The 11,791-nt window shown below is 33.9% G+C and overlaps 1 long non-coding RNA gene across 1 annotated transcript in view; it reads left to right on the plus strand.

Annotated features, from left to right (window-relative positions):
- The window catches only part of LOC113080185 (uncharacterized), a 69,157-nt gene extending 57,618 nt beyond the window's left edge, over positions 1-11,539 (plus strand). Inside the window, exon 3 of the long non-coding RNA XR_003281817.1 lies at positions 11,219-11,539. This is a non-coding gene — a long non-coding RNA (uncharacterized LOC113080185). The remainder of the gene's footprint in view (positions 1-11,218) is intronic.
- The last annotated feature ends 252 nt before the right edge of the window (positions 11,540-11,791 follow it).

Below are 11,791 nucleotides of genomic sequence, written 5' to 3' on the forward strand. Positions count from 1 at the left end.
CTTTGTGAGAGATTCACTCTTAAAATCAGTCAAGCGTCCTGATTAGATATGAAGAAATGAAGCAGAGACGAGCCTGTGTGTTGCTTTAGTAGGACGCGTCATGAAAATCAGGTTTCTTCGGGCATAAAATAAGACTTTGATGTGCTGTGTGGGCATACTTCAGCTTATAAAGACCACAAAGATTTGATTTAACATAAACCACCTCCTTTTTACTGTGTGTATCTGTTTAACTATTTATCTATAATTTACATGATATTAATCTTTGTGTATGTATTTTAATGTCTATCTATCTATCTATTTATTTATCAACAAGCTGACATATGTGTGTGTGTGTGTGTGTGTGTGTATGTATGTATGCGTGTATATAATATATATATATATACATACATACATACATACATACATATATATATATATATATATATATATATATATATATATATATATATATATATATATATATATATATATATATATACATATACACACACACACTCTACATCATTTTAGTTTGTAAAGTGTAATGTATTGTGACTACTTTTGGGATTACTTTTGATCTAACTTATGATATAACCTTTTTTGAATCATCTTTTTTGCTTAGAAAAGTAAAACTTCACTTCTTGTTACCAAAGAATATGTTTTCATATATTATTCTTATAGCTCAAACATAACAGATTGAGAAACATGCTTTTGGTCCAAGAAACCTTGAATAACATTAAAAGCTGACCTCAAGAGAAGAAAATAAAATGAAAATGAAGGATGTGGCCTTTTTATGTGTACATGTGCTCCAGAATCTAGGTTGCGGCGCAGGACATGTGTCTGTGTGTGTGTGTGTGTGTGTGTGTGTGTGTGTGTCTGGACGCTGCTCAGCAATCAGCCGCAGAAATGGAGAGACGGTTGTCCGTAGCTTTGAAGTTGCCGTAGAGCCGGGCTCTTCCCTCTCGGATGATGGAGAGAGCCAGAAAACAACTTACCCATTAACAGAGGCAGAAACCGGGCCGCCATCCGCTCGCCCTGCCCCTCTCTCTCTCTCTCTATCTGCTCTTCCTCGCACGCTCGCAGCCGTGTAATTGCTTTTTTTGGGTGCAGACGCTGGAATGTGGCGAGATGTAAAAATCGAGGCTCCCTTCTCCTGATGGCAGCGCTTTCATATCTGAATGCTGGAGAAGAGATGAAATTAATTGGCTCACAGTCTAATGGTGATGTCGTAGATCTCCAGGCTGCCTGGGTCTAAATGATAGAGGCGGCTGAACCCACTGCGGACAGCAACATTATGTAAAACCTCCAGAAAAAAAAACCAGCTTTGAAAGGAACGACAGAAGCCGTGTGATCTCATCGCATGGCATCTTGGGATCTGCATGATTTGTGCGTCCCGTCATGCCCAGACCAGAATGTCCTTTAGCACACATGGCATGTGTGGACTCATTCCACTCCATTTCATTTCATGTTTTTCATGATCTTAAAAAAACCTTTTGATGTGAAGTCTTCTGCTTAAGTGCTTGAAGTAAGTTGTTTAGACAAATTTCTGTGATGTTTTTATATATTTATTATCATTATTATTATTTTAAATTCTGTTTATGTATACGTGTGTGTGTATGTATATATATGTGTATATGTGTGTGTGACCCTGGAGCACAGAACCAGTCATAAGTCTCTGGGGTATGTTTGTAGCAAAAGCCAAAAAAAAAAACATTGTAAGGGTCAAAATTATACATTTTTCTTTAATGCCAAAAATCATTAGGATATTAAGTAAAAATTATCTTCCATGAAGATGTTTTGTAAATTTCCTAAAATATTTTTGTAAAATATATAAAAACTGAATTTTTGATAAGTGATATGCATTGCTAAGAACTTAATTTGGAGAACTTTAAAGATGATTTAAACATTGCATATATAAATGTTTATATTACAGCATATAAATGTTGTTTGTTGCTCTAAGAAAAATAAAACTAAAGTTAGAAAACTATAGATGTATTAATAATAATAATAATAATAATATAAATTACAAAAACAACAAAATAAATATAATAAATTAAAATGAGAAAGTAAATATAAAACTTAAAACCATAAAAAGCATTAAAAATTAATGACACTAAAATAACATATTCATATTCATATTTTTGGTTTAGTTTCATTTTTATTTAATTTTTTCTACCATCAAAAATAAATTGACACTTTTTTTCAAGTTACAGCTACTTTGTGTTTAACTTATATTTATTAATCACTTTATAAATGTATTAAATAATGTTTTGAATCTGTTGAATTTACATATTTTAAAACTTTAGCCGAGTCACTTGTAACTCATATTTAAAGATAATTCAAGTCTGTTCAATTTGCATAGTTTTAAATTTTAGTTGAGTCACTTTTAATAGTTTGTTGATGATATTTAAGAAATGACAAAACCTGCTCATTTAAGCTCGGTAAGCTCATTTTGTTTTTCTATCCTTTTACCAAAAGTGTTTAGATTTCCATATTTATATATTTTCACACCGTACTTGAGTCACTTTGGATATTTTTTGAAGCAGCTTATTGTTTTGCTCATATTTTATACAATTTCCCGCCAAACCTCCTATATTTACCTATTTGAGGTGAGTCACTTTTTCTAGCTAGAAGGGCACGCTGATGTTTTCTAAATTATTTAGCACTGCGTTCAAGCTGCAGTTAGCTCATATTTCACGATGCATTTGCCGAAACGACGATCCTCATTAATCCGGTGTTGAGAGATAATTTTCTTTAAGTGATGAAGCAATTAGCACGATCTGCAGTTCATTAATAATTAGCAGGGCGAATAAATGAAACGGGAAGACAAATATTTGACATGTCAGCCGAGAGTGCAACAGTAAGTGAGCGTGTGTGAGAAATAGAAATGGCCATGTGCGCCCGCGACCCGATTGGCTCCAGCCGTCCTCTCATCCATCTTTATCACCCGCCAGACTGTCTCACCTCCAGACGAGATCTCCGACAGTCACCTCCTACACACACACACACACACACGTTTAGCTGACTTGTATGTGTTCGAGTGTTAATTAGACTTGGAGCTGAGAGACACAGAAATGTTATCTACTTCCTGTCTCTGTCTCCTGAGAAGGGGGCGGTGTTTGCCAGGGTTGTGGAGGGTATCTGTGCCAGCTGTCGGATCGGTGGAGTGCCGGCAAGCATTGGTTTCTCTCTGCCCGCTCGTATTGTTTATTTATCCGTTTGCGTTCAGTAGTGCACGATGTTGAAGTGGGCATCTGTTGCATCTCTCTCGTTCTGCCCTCTGTGGTTGTTTCTAGGCGGGAAAGGGACGCTGGGTAACGAAGGCCACTCTTGTTTGGCTGAGTGCTGACATTCGTCGCTCATCTCCGGGGAACGGTGGCAAGGTCAGGGGCGGTGGAACGGAAAGAGCGTCCGGAGCGTTAAATATGGATCAGATTCAACACACACACTACTTACTCGTCTGGATGAATTGGATGCACTTAATTATGCATTTTATTTAAGATTGAACTAAATTTGGCTGGTTTTTCTTACAGTTTCCTTTCACAAAACTGTGTCTATTTGTGTAGCTCTTTGTATGTCAGTGGTTTGCTCTGAAGTCATCTGTATGTATTTATTTAATAATTGCAGTTAAACTACTCAAATTAACAAATTTTCCTTACGTGTAAATTGTAGGATAAATTCGCATGAAGCCACTCAAAATATAAGGAAGAAATTATTTTTTATTTATTTTATTTGCTTATATTTTGTGTTTATAAAAATAAGATGCACATATAAATATTCTAATTATTTTATAATTCATTCTTTGTCAATTAATAATGTATACATTTTATTGAATCAGTATTATTTCATTATTTCTGATTAATTAAGGAATAAATACAATTTTATATAACTGATATATTCATATTTGTTTATTATACTGTATATATATATATATATATATATATATATATATATATATATATATAAATACATAATAATAATAATAAAATATATATATATATATATATATATATATATATATATATATATATATATATATATATATATATATATATATAATAGTAATAGTAACAAAAAGAAATAATGATAACCTTATATTAACTATTACTATATACCAATGTGTATATTGACCTGATAAATCTAGAAATAGTAACAAACTAAATAAACAATAAATAATAATATAATTTTATCTAAATTACTATTTTAATTCATTTTTATTATTTATTTAAATTTTTGTTATTATTATTATTATCATTTGTATTAATGTTAATAATATCTACTAGTATTATTTTATCAATAAGATATGTATTTGTTTATCTGTTAAATAATAGTATTGGTAAAGTCAATATGTAGTAATAAATACACAAATATCCCAAAATGACTAAAAAATAAATAAATAAATGTATGGTTCTAAAATTAATGTATAAAAAATATACATAAAAGATACAAAATAAATTATATATGATACAAAACAAATAATACAAATAACATAAATATAACAAAGAAATAATACATAGTTATTAAATATGCAAAATAAACAGTATCTGTCTGTCTGTCTGTCTGTCTGTCTGTCTGTCTGTCTGTCTGTCTATCTGTCTATCTGTCTATCTATCTATCTATCTATCTATCTATCTATCTATCTATCTATCTATCTATCTATCTATCATGAATGGCTCTGAAGTTGTGTAATAAGGAGAATGAGGTGCACACTTAGTGTTTGGAGTGTGTTGAGATCACTAGCCCATAGCATGAGCTGAAGCAAGCAGTGCTAATTATTCGTGTCTCTGTCTCTCTCCTGCACTCTCGGTGAACTCTTGTCCTCGGCGAGACCTACATCAGCTGACGGAGCCTCAGCGCGAGTGTGTTTCCAGTTATAGCCAGACGCTTGTTGGCAGGAAGTAGCTGCTGTAGTGTTTTGACAGTCTTTGGACTTCAGCCTGCTTTGTAGCAGAAAAGATTTGACTCTTTATACGTTCAGTAGTGGAGTAAGAGGCCGTCACCTCCAGGGCCGCATCTGGGGATCGTGACGAGTCCCGAGCGGAAACGATGAGCGATTCCGTCCCATTGGAGGCCGCAGGGGGTCAGATGGTTTTTATGCAGGAGATATCCTGACCGATGGGCTGGAATGAAACAGAAACTCTCGGTGAACATTGCACTGGGGAGTTGTTTCTTTGCACACACTCATTCGCACACAAACTTTCCAAGCAGTGTGTGAGTTTTTCTGCTGCTTGTATAACTGTGAGAGAACATGAACCATCTGCTGGATTTCTGTCCTGACATACGGATGAACATTTAGTCCATAAATATATGCATAGCATGTGGCATGTTTAGATTTGAGGTTCAATTAGGCAATGCTGGTTAAAGGCTTCTGAAGAACTTTGCACTATCGTTTTTTGAGAACATTTCAACAAGTTTATTGGATTATGGAATATTTTACTGTTTATTTTTGCAATTCCTGATACAGACTTATCATTTTAGGGTTCATTTGAATGACAATGGAAAATGTTTTTCTTTGCATTTGTCAAAAGTTAACATTTCAGGCCTCCAAAACCCCATCATTATTAATGTTGTTAAAACACAACTATTATATGAGCATTATTTTTTATTCATGATTTTACAATGATATATATATATATATATATATATATATATATATATATATATATATATATATATATATATATATATATATAATTGTTTAATCTTTTTATTGAATTAAATTTTAGGTATAAATAGTATGAATATATAATCTAATCAAATAATAAATCATTCTATTTTGTTTCTTCCTAATATTTATTTTTATATATAAAATAAATAGCGCTGTCAAATGATTAATTGCGATAAGTTTAATAAGCTTTTGTTTAAAAAATATCTGTGTATGTGTATTAATACACACACAAACAGTATATATTTAGAAAATATTTACATGTGTATATATTTATGTTCATATAATTGATGTATAAATATATTCCATATATAATCATAACATACTTTTCCTTAAATATATACATGTATGTGTATTTATATATACATAATAAATAAACATGGTACACACTGGGGATGCACCGAATCCAGGATTTGGATTCGGATTCGGCCGAAAACTGGGCTTTTTGAAGGGGTTCGGTTTCGGCCGAACCTTTGTTTTTGTTTTTCACCGACCCGAACCCTAGAGAGGATCCTCTTCAGTGGTGGAAGACAAATCAGCAGTGATTTCCACTGCTGGCAAAAATGGCAAAAATCTACCTCTGTGCCCAGTGAAAGACTTTTCAGTACTGCTGGGGACATTCGTTCTCACACTCGCAACCGGCTGTCACCTGTTAATGCAGAGCATCTTGTTTTTTTAGTTTTTTTTTATTAAACTCATTTCATGTGAAAGATTAGAGGTTTTACCTTAATTTAATTATGATGCAGGAGATGTGTGATCTTCCCTAATATTTTTCGTAATATTTGGCTACTGTTCTAATCGTAGCCTATCCTACTGTTATAAACGAAAACTAAACAGCCTCCCCATGTTTGAGTTAATGTTCAACTACATTCATTTCAGTTAAGTCACCAAACATATTCAGATTTTTAGAAAGAAAAGAAAAACACTTTGCTTTGCATTGCTGCACTTTTATTGAAAGGTTTTGGTTGTTTACTTGGGTAAGCATAAGCTTGGTAATTGTCAAAAATGTTTTTCTCACTTGTCATCCTGGCATAATGTTGCCTATTCTTTTCTTTTTTACAGTTAAAATAAAATAAAATGAAAAATACATTGCTGTGGATGTTGTTTGCTTCGTTAATGTGTTTTACTGTGTTAATGGAATAAGGGTGCGAGTAGGATTCGGTATTCGGTTTCGGATTCGGCCGAATCTTAAACAGTGGATTCGGTATTCGGCCGAACCCCAAAAATCTGGATTCGGTGCATCCCTAGTACACACATATATTATGTAAAACAAAAACTTTTATTTTGGATGCGATTAATCACGGTTAATCGTTAGACAACACCAAAAAAAAAAAAACAATGTATTTATTCCTTTATATATATATATATATATATATATATATATATATATATATATATATATATATATATATATGTATGTATGTATTTTTGTTGTTGTTGTTTTTTACATTTAAATTAAACAAAATAATTTATTGATTTATTGCACTATTTTCAGTATACTTGCTTATATTTTTATATTTCTGAAATATTTGATATGGATTGTGTTCACCTGCCAGTAGCTGTTGTTGCAAAGTTAATTTTAGATTCTGTGAAGACTCTGCTTCATCTGAAGTGTTACCAGGGTGTTATTTTCTGTTGTGCTATAGATTTCATGAATTTGCTCTGGATAGAGGGGTTTCTATCTGTGACAGCAGAAGTTTTAGCACCGTGTTTCTCTGCTCACACACCTTTCTGTTTGAACCTCAGCATCACTGACCAGCGTTTCCTCAGGTGAAACCAAACAAACGAGAAACAGGCCAGAATCTGGATTTATATGTGGTGTTATGTTCCCTTCTGAGACCAAAACTAGCTTTATGTTGGCAGTTTCAGAGTAAACCGAGCAGGAACATGGTTTGAGGGAAACGTCTGTCTTCGTGACAGCATCAAACCTTTGGCTTTACTCACATGGACACTAACTACCACGCTTCTCCAGCTGATTCCCAGTACATAAACCAGCTACTACTCAAATAGTATGTGAGGTTAGCATAGTAAAGGTTTCCACTGTTTTCCTTTGGGATTCAGATTCCATTTCTGAAATGGGTTTGTTAATGTTTTTTGTAGTGCTTTTGAGGAAGAAATATTTTGTTGAACTAGAAGTGTGATTCCTTTGCCAAATAATGGGATAATTTCCCGTCAACTACATGAACAATCAGCAAACATCCACATCTCGTGAGCCTTGAAACTGTAAGTTGACAGAAATATCTATAACTAATACTGGGTGTGGAGTATGTTTTAGATTCTTTAAGAAGAGCTTGTTCATAAGAATCATTATTTTGGAATCATTTGGTTTGCACTGTTTCTGCGTTGTCTTTGGTTCAGAAGAACCAGTTCAAAAGAGTCATTTGCTTGGGAATCATTACGCTGCACTGTTTGTTCTGTATGTGCTTGATTCACTATGAAAAAAATAGGGAATAATTTGGTCTGCGCTGTTTGTGCTGTTCTGTTTGTGTTTGATTCACTAACAAGAATTGGTTTCAAAGGAGAATTTTTTCAGGAATCATTTTGCATATACTGCTTGTGTTATACTGTACATGTTTGATTTACTAAGATAAATTAGTTTAAAAAGGCGTTTATGTGTGTATCATTGGATCTGCACTTTTTGTTTGATTCACTAACAAAAATTGGTTAAAGGATTCATTTCTTTGGGAATCATTCGATCTGCACTTTTTGTGCTGGATATGTCTGATTCATAAAAAAAAAATATTGGTCTGTGTTTGGGGGAAGCATTTTGGTCTGAACTGTCTGTGCTGTGTGTGTTTGATTCACTAACACGAATCAGTTTGAGAATCATTTATTTTGGTTCTTTTGCTTTGTTTGATTCCTTTACAAAAGTTGGTTCAAAAGAGTCAGTTGTTTGGGAATCATTCGGATTGTGCTAAATGTGTTTGATTCACTAACAAGAACTGAGTTAATAAGAGTAATTTGCTTTAGATGAAAAAAAAATTAAGTGGAATGCATGGCAGATCTCTCTCTCTCTCTCTCTCTCTCTCTCTCTCTCTTTTTAAGTAATGATTTAGCTAGATGCTAATGCTTACATACAAACAAAACATGGGGGTCTGAAATATCAAAAGCATAATGCTGTGGCAGAATGTACTAATATTGGCGTACAGCAGGAGTCTTCATCAGGGGGTCCGCAAACGTACCGCAGGGGTCCGTCAATTATCAAACAGAAATACAATATTAAATTAACTTCAACCAAATGTTAAATCTTGCATTGTGTCAATCACATTAAAACGTATGAATATAAATGTAAATGTCTATACATCAAAACCAATTATTTGAATGACTTTGCCATATTAGCATCATAACAAAGTATCCAAATATGCTCCACATATATTCAGCAGTATGTGATATATACATAAGTCCTCAGAAGTATGAATGATTTGTCTGTTTTTGAGGATTAACCTGGACGTCTGAGGTTAGAATGCAGTTCTGGTTTTGTCATAAAACATTTAATATTTGCTCATGAAAGCACATTCATGTGGCAGCTGCCGTTTTGTCACATAAAAAACTTGATTGTTTTAGAGTCTGAAGGATTTTGACGAAGGATTCTGACGTTTGTCTTTCGGCAGAGTTTTTCTCTCTTTTGCCGTCTTCTGTCATTCTCTGTCACCCACATTGACTCGTCTCTGCTAGAAGATCGCTGTGTCTTCGGTGAGAAATGTCTGCGCGCTGCCGTCTGGTGTAACTCTGTGTCCTCGGAGCCCAGGAGATTCGGGGATATGTGTGTTGAGGGGGAGAAAAAAGAAAAAAGAATTGGCTTTCATTTCTTTTGTCTTCAAATGAAATTGTCCTGACTTTCTCCGCTCCTCTCTGACACACTGATTAATTCCAGCATGTTGTCTCTTTACATTAGGACACGAGCGGAGCGGACCGCGGCTAAGCAAACCAATCTCATCCTGTTGCCATGGGAGCGCTGTCCTCGCACCGTTGGCCCATCACCAGATCGAACGCACACCAACTTCCTGTTCCTTCTGTGAGGGCTGTGAAAGAGCTCAGATGGAGCTCTTCGCTCGGATTCTGGGCTGCTTGTAGTTATCTACAGCAGGGTTATTATAGTTAACTAAAACTTTTAAAATGTTAACTGAAATATGAAAAAAAAAACTAAAAATCTGTTTCATTTCTGCTAGCTGCTTAAGCATCATTCATCATTTTCATTTAGTTTAACTTGATGTAGTAAAATAACTAAAGCTATAAAAATACAAACTAAATATCTCAGTGATCATAAAATTAAAGTGGTGCCTTGCTGCCACATGCATATTATTTTTCTATAATTATGCTGTTGTTAAAATGACTTTTGATGTTAAAACAACATTGTATCATAATAAAATTGTTTTTTAAACTATTTTCTTGTAATAATGAGATGTTTTGTTAAATTAAATATTTTCTTGTAATGAATGATGTCATGTTGTTATAAGGAAATATTGTTTAGGCAATATTCAAGAAAAACAAGAAAGAAATCATTTTAACAACATAGCGTCTCATTATTATTCAATATATTTTCATTGCATCTGATTACAAGAAATATTTTGTTTAAATAAATAAAATAGCATCTTGTTATTACCAGACAATATATTCCAAACAACATAAAATACATTGTTTTTGCAACAACCTTTCATGATTATGAGAAAATATGTTGTTTAAACAACAGCAACTCGTTGTAACGGGAAAATATATTGTTTTAACTAAATAACATCTCATTATTATGAGGAAAAGTGTTGTTAAAATGACATGTCATTATTATGATATAATTGAGTGGAAAGCAAATATGTGGTAACAATGCTTCAGCACATAAAATAAAACTTCACATACATTACAGTATACATGGTGGCATTTCTTATGGGCATGTGCAGAATAAACAGGAGGAATCATATCATTGATGCTTTAAGAGAGATATGACATCTGCAAACAGTCCTTCAATCCATCAAACAATCTTTCATAACGCTTTTGTCCTATTAAAGGTGCTATAAGGAATGGGTTTAATATCACAGATAAAACGTCTCCACTACCTGATATAGGAGTGTCGAGACATCAGATCTATCTCTGTGACAGATCCAGATGCTGTGAAAATATGATAAAAGGGATCTGGCGAGTGGCCAGAAGTCTCAGAAACAGCCTCTGCCTGTCAATCATGCTGCATGTTTATGATTACACTGTATGCGTTCGTCTCTGTAGAGAACAGGCTCAAGAGAGTCATTTGTTCGGGAATCATTTGGTCTGCATTGGCTGCGCTGTGCAATATTTTATGATTTGCTGAAAAGAACTGGTTAATAAGAGTTATTTGTTCAGGAATCATTTGGTCTGAATCTTTCCGTGCTTTGTGTGTTTAGATTGACTTCAGAGAAAAATTAGGAATAGAAGGAATCATTTGCTCTGTGTGTTTTGTTTCAGTTCTTTATGAAGATCTGGTTCACAAGAGTCAGGATTCAGTTGAATCACGCTGGATGTTTTTTTTTTTTTTTACAAAATAGCCTATATTGGTGTGTAGCTTATAGCTCTAATATACTGACCTTTTTTTGTCTTTTTGAACGGCAGATATCTCGAGACCAAACCATAGGAGGAGGGGACTGAAGACAACACAAGCTGGACCACGTCTCCACCTGAGCTCTGTTTTAATGCACCAAGTTGCTTCAGCCCTTTATAACACCGCAAACAGCCTGCAGGTAAATGATGAACTATGCTTTCAGTTTCTGCCAAGAATAAGCATTGCTCATTGTGATTTATTGTTCCTAATTTCAGTTTTAGTGAACATTTTTGTCTTTCTATCTTTTTATAAATGCTATAAACACAGTTAAAGGAATAGTTCAACCTAAAAATGAAAATGTGCTTAAAATATACTCACCCTCAAGCCATCCAAGATGTACATGAGTTTTTTTTGTTTGTTCTTTCATCAGAATAGATTTGATGTAATGTAGCATTATGGATGCTCTGCAGTGAATGGGTGCCGTCAGAATGAGAGTCCAAACAGCTGATAAACACATCACAATAATCCAGAGATAATCCACACCACTCCAGTCCATCAGTTACAAACAAACAGATCCATAACTGAGACATCACTTCTGACCAAAGTGTGAGTCTGTAACCGATAATAACGCTTCGTTTAGTGAA

Source organism: Carassius auratus, unplaced genomic scaffold (assembly GCF_003368295.1).
Source record: "Carassius auratus strain Wakin unplaced genomic scaffold, ASM336829v1 scaf_tig00030418, whole genome shotgun sequence".
NCBI classification, from domain to species: Eukaryota; Metazoa; Chordata; class Actinopteri; order Cypriniformes; family Cyprinidae; genus Carassius; species Carassius auratus.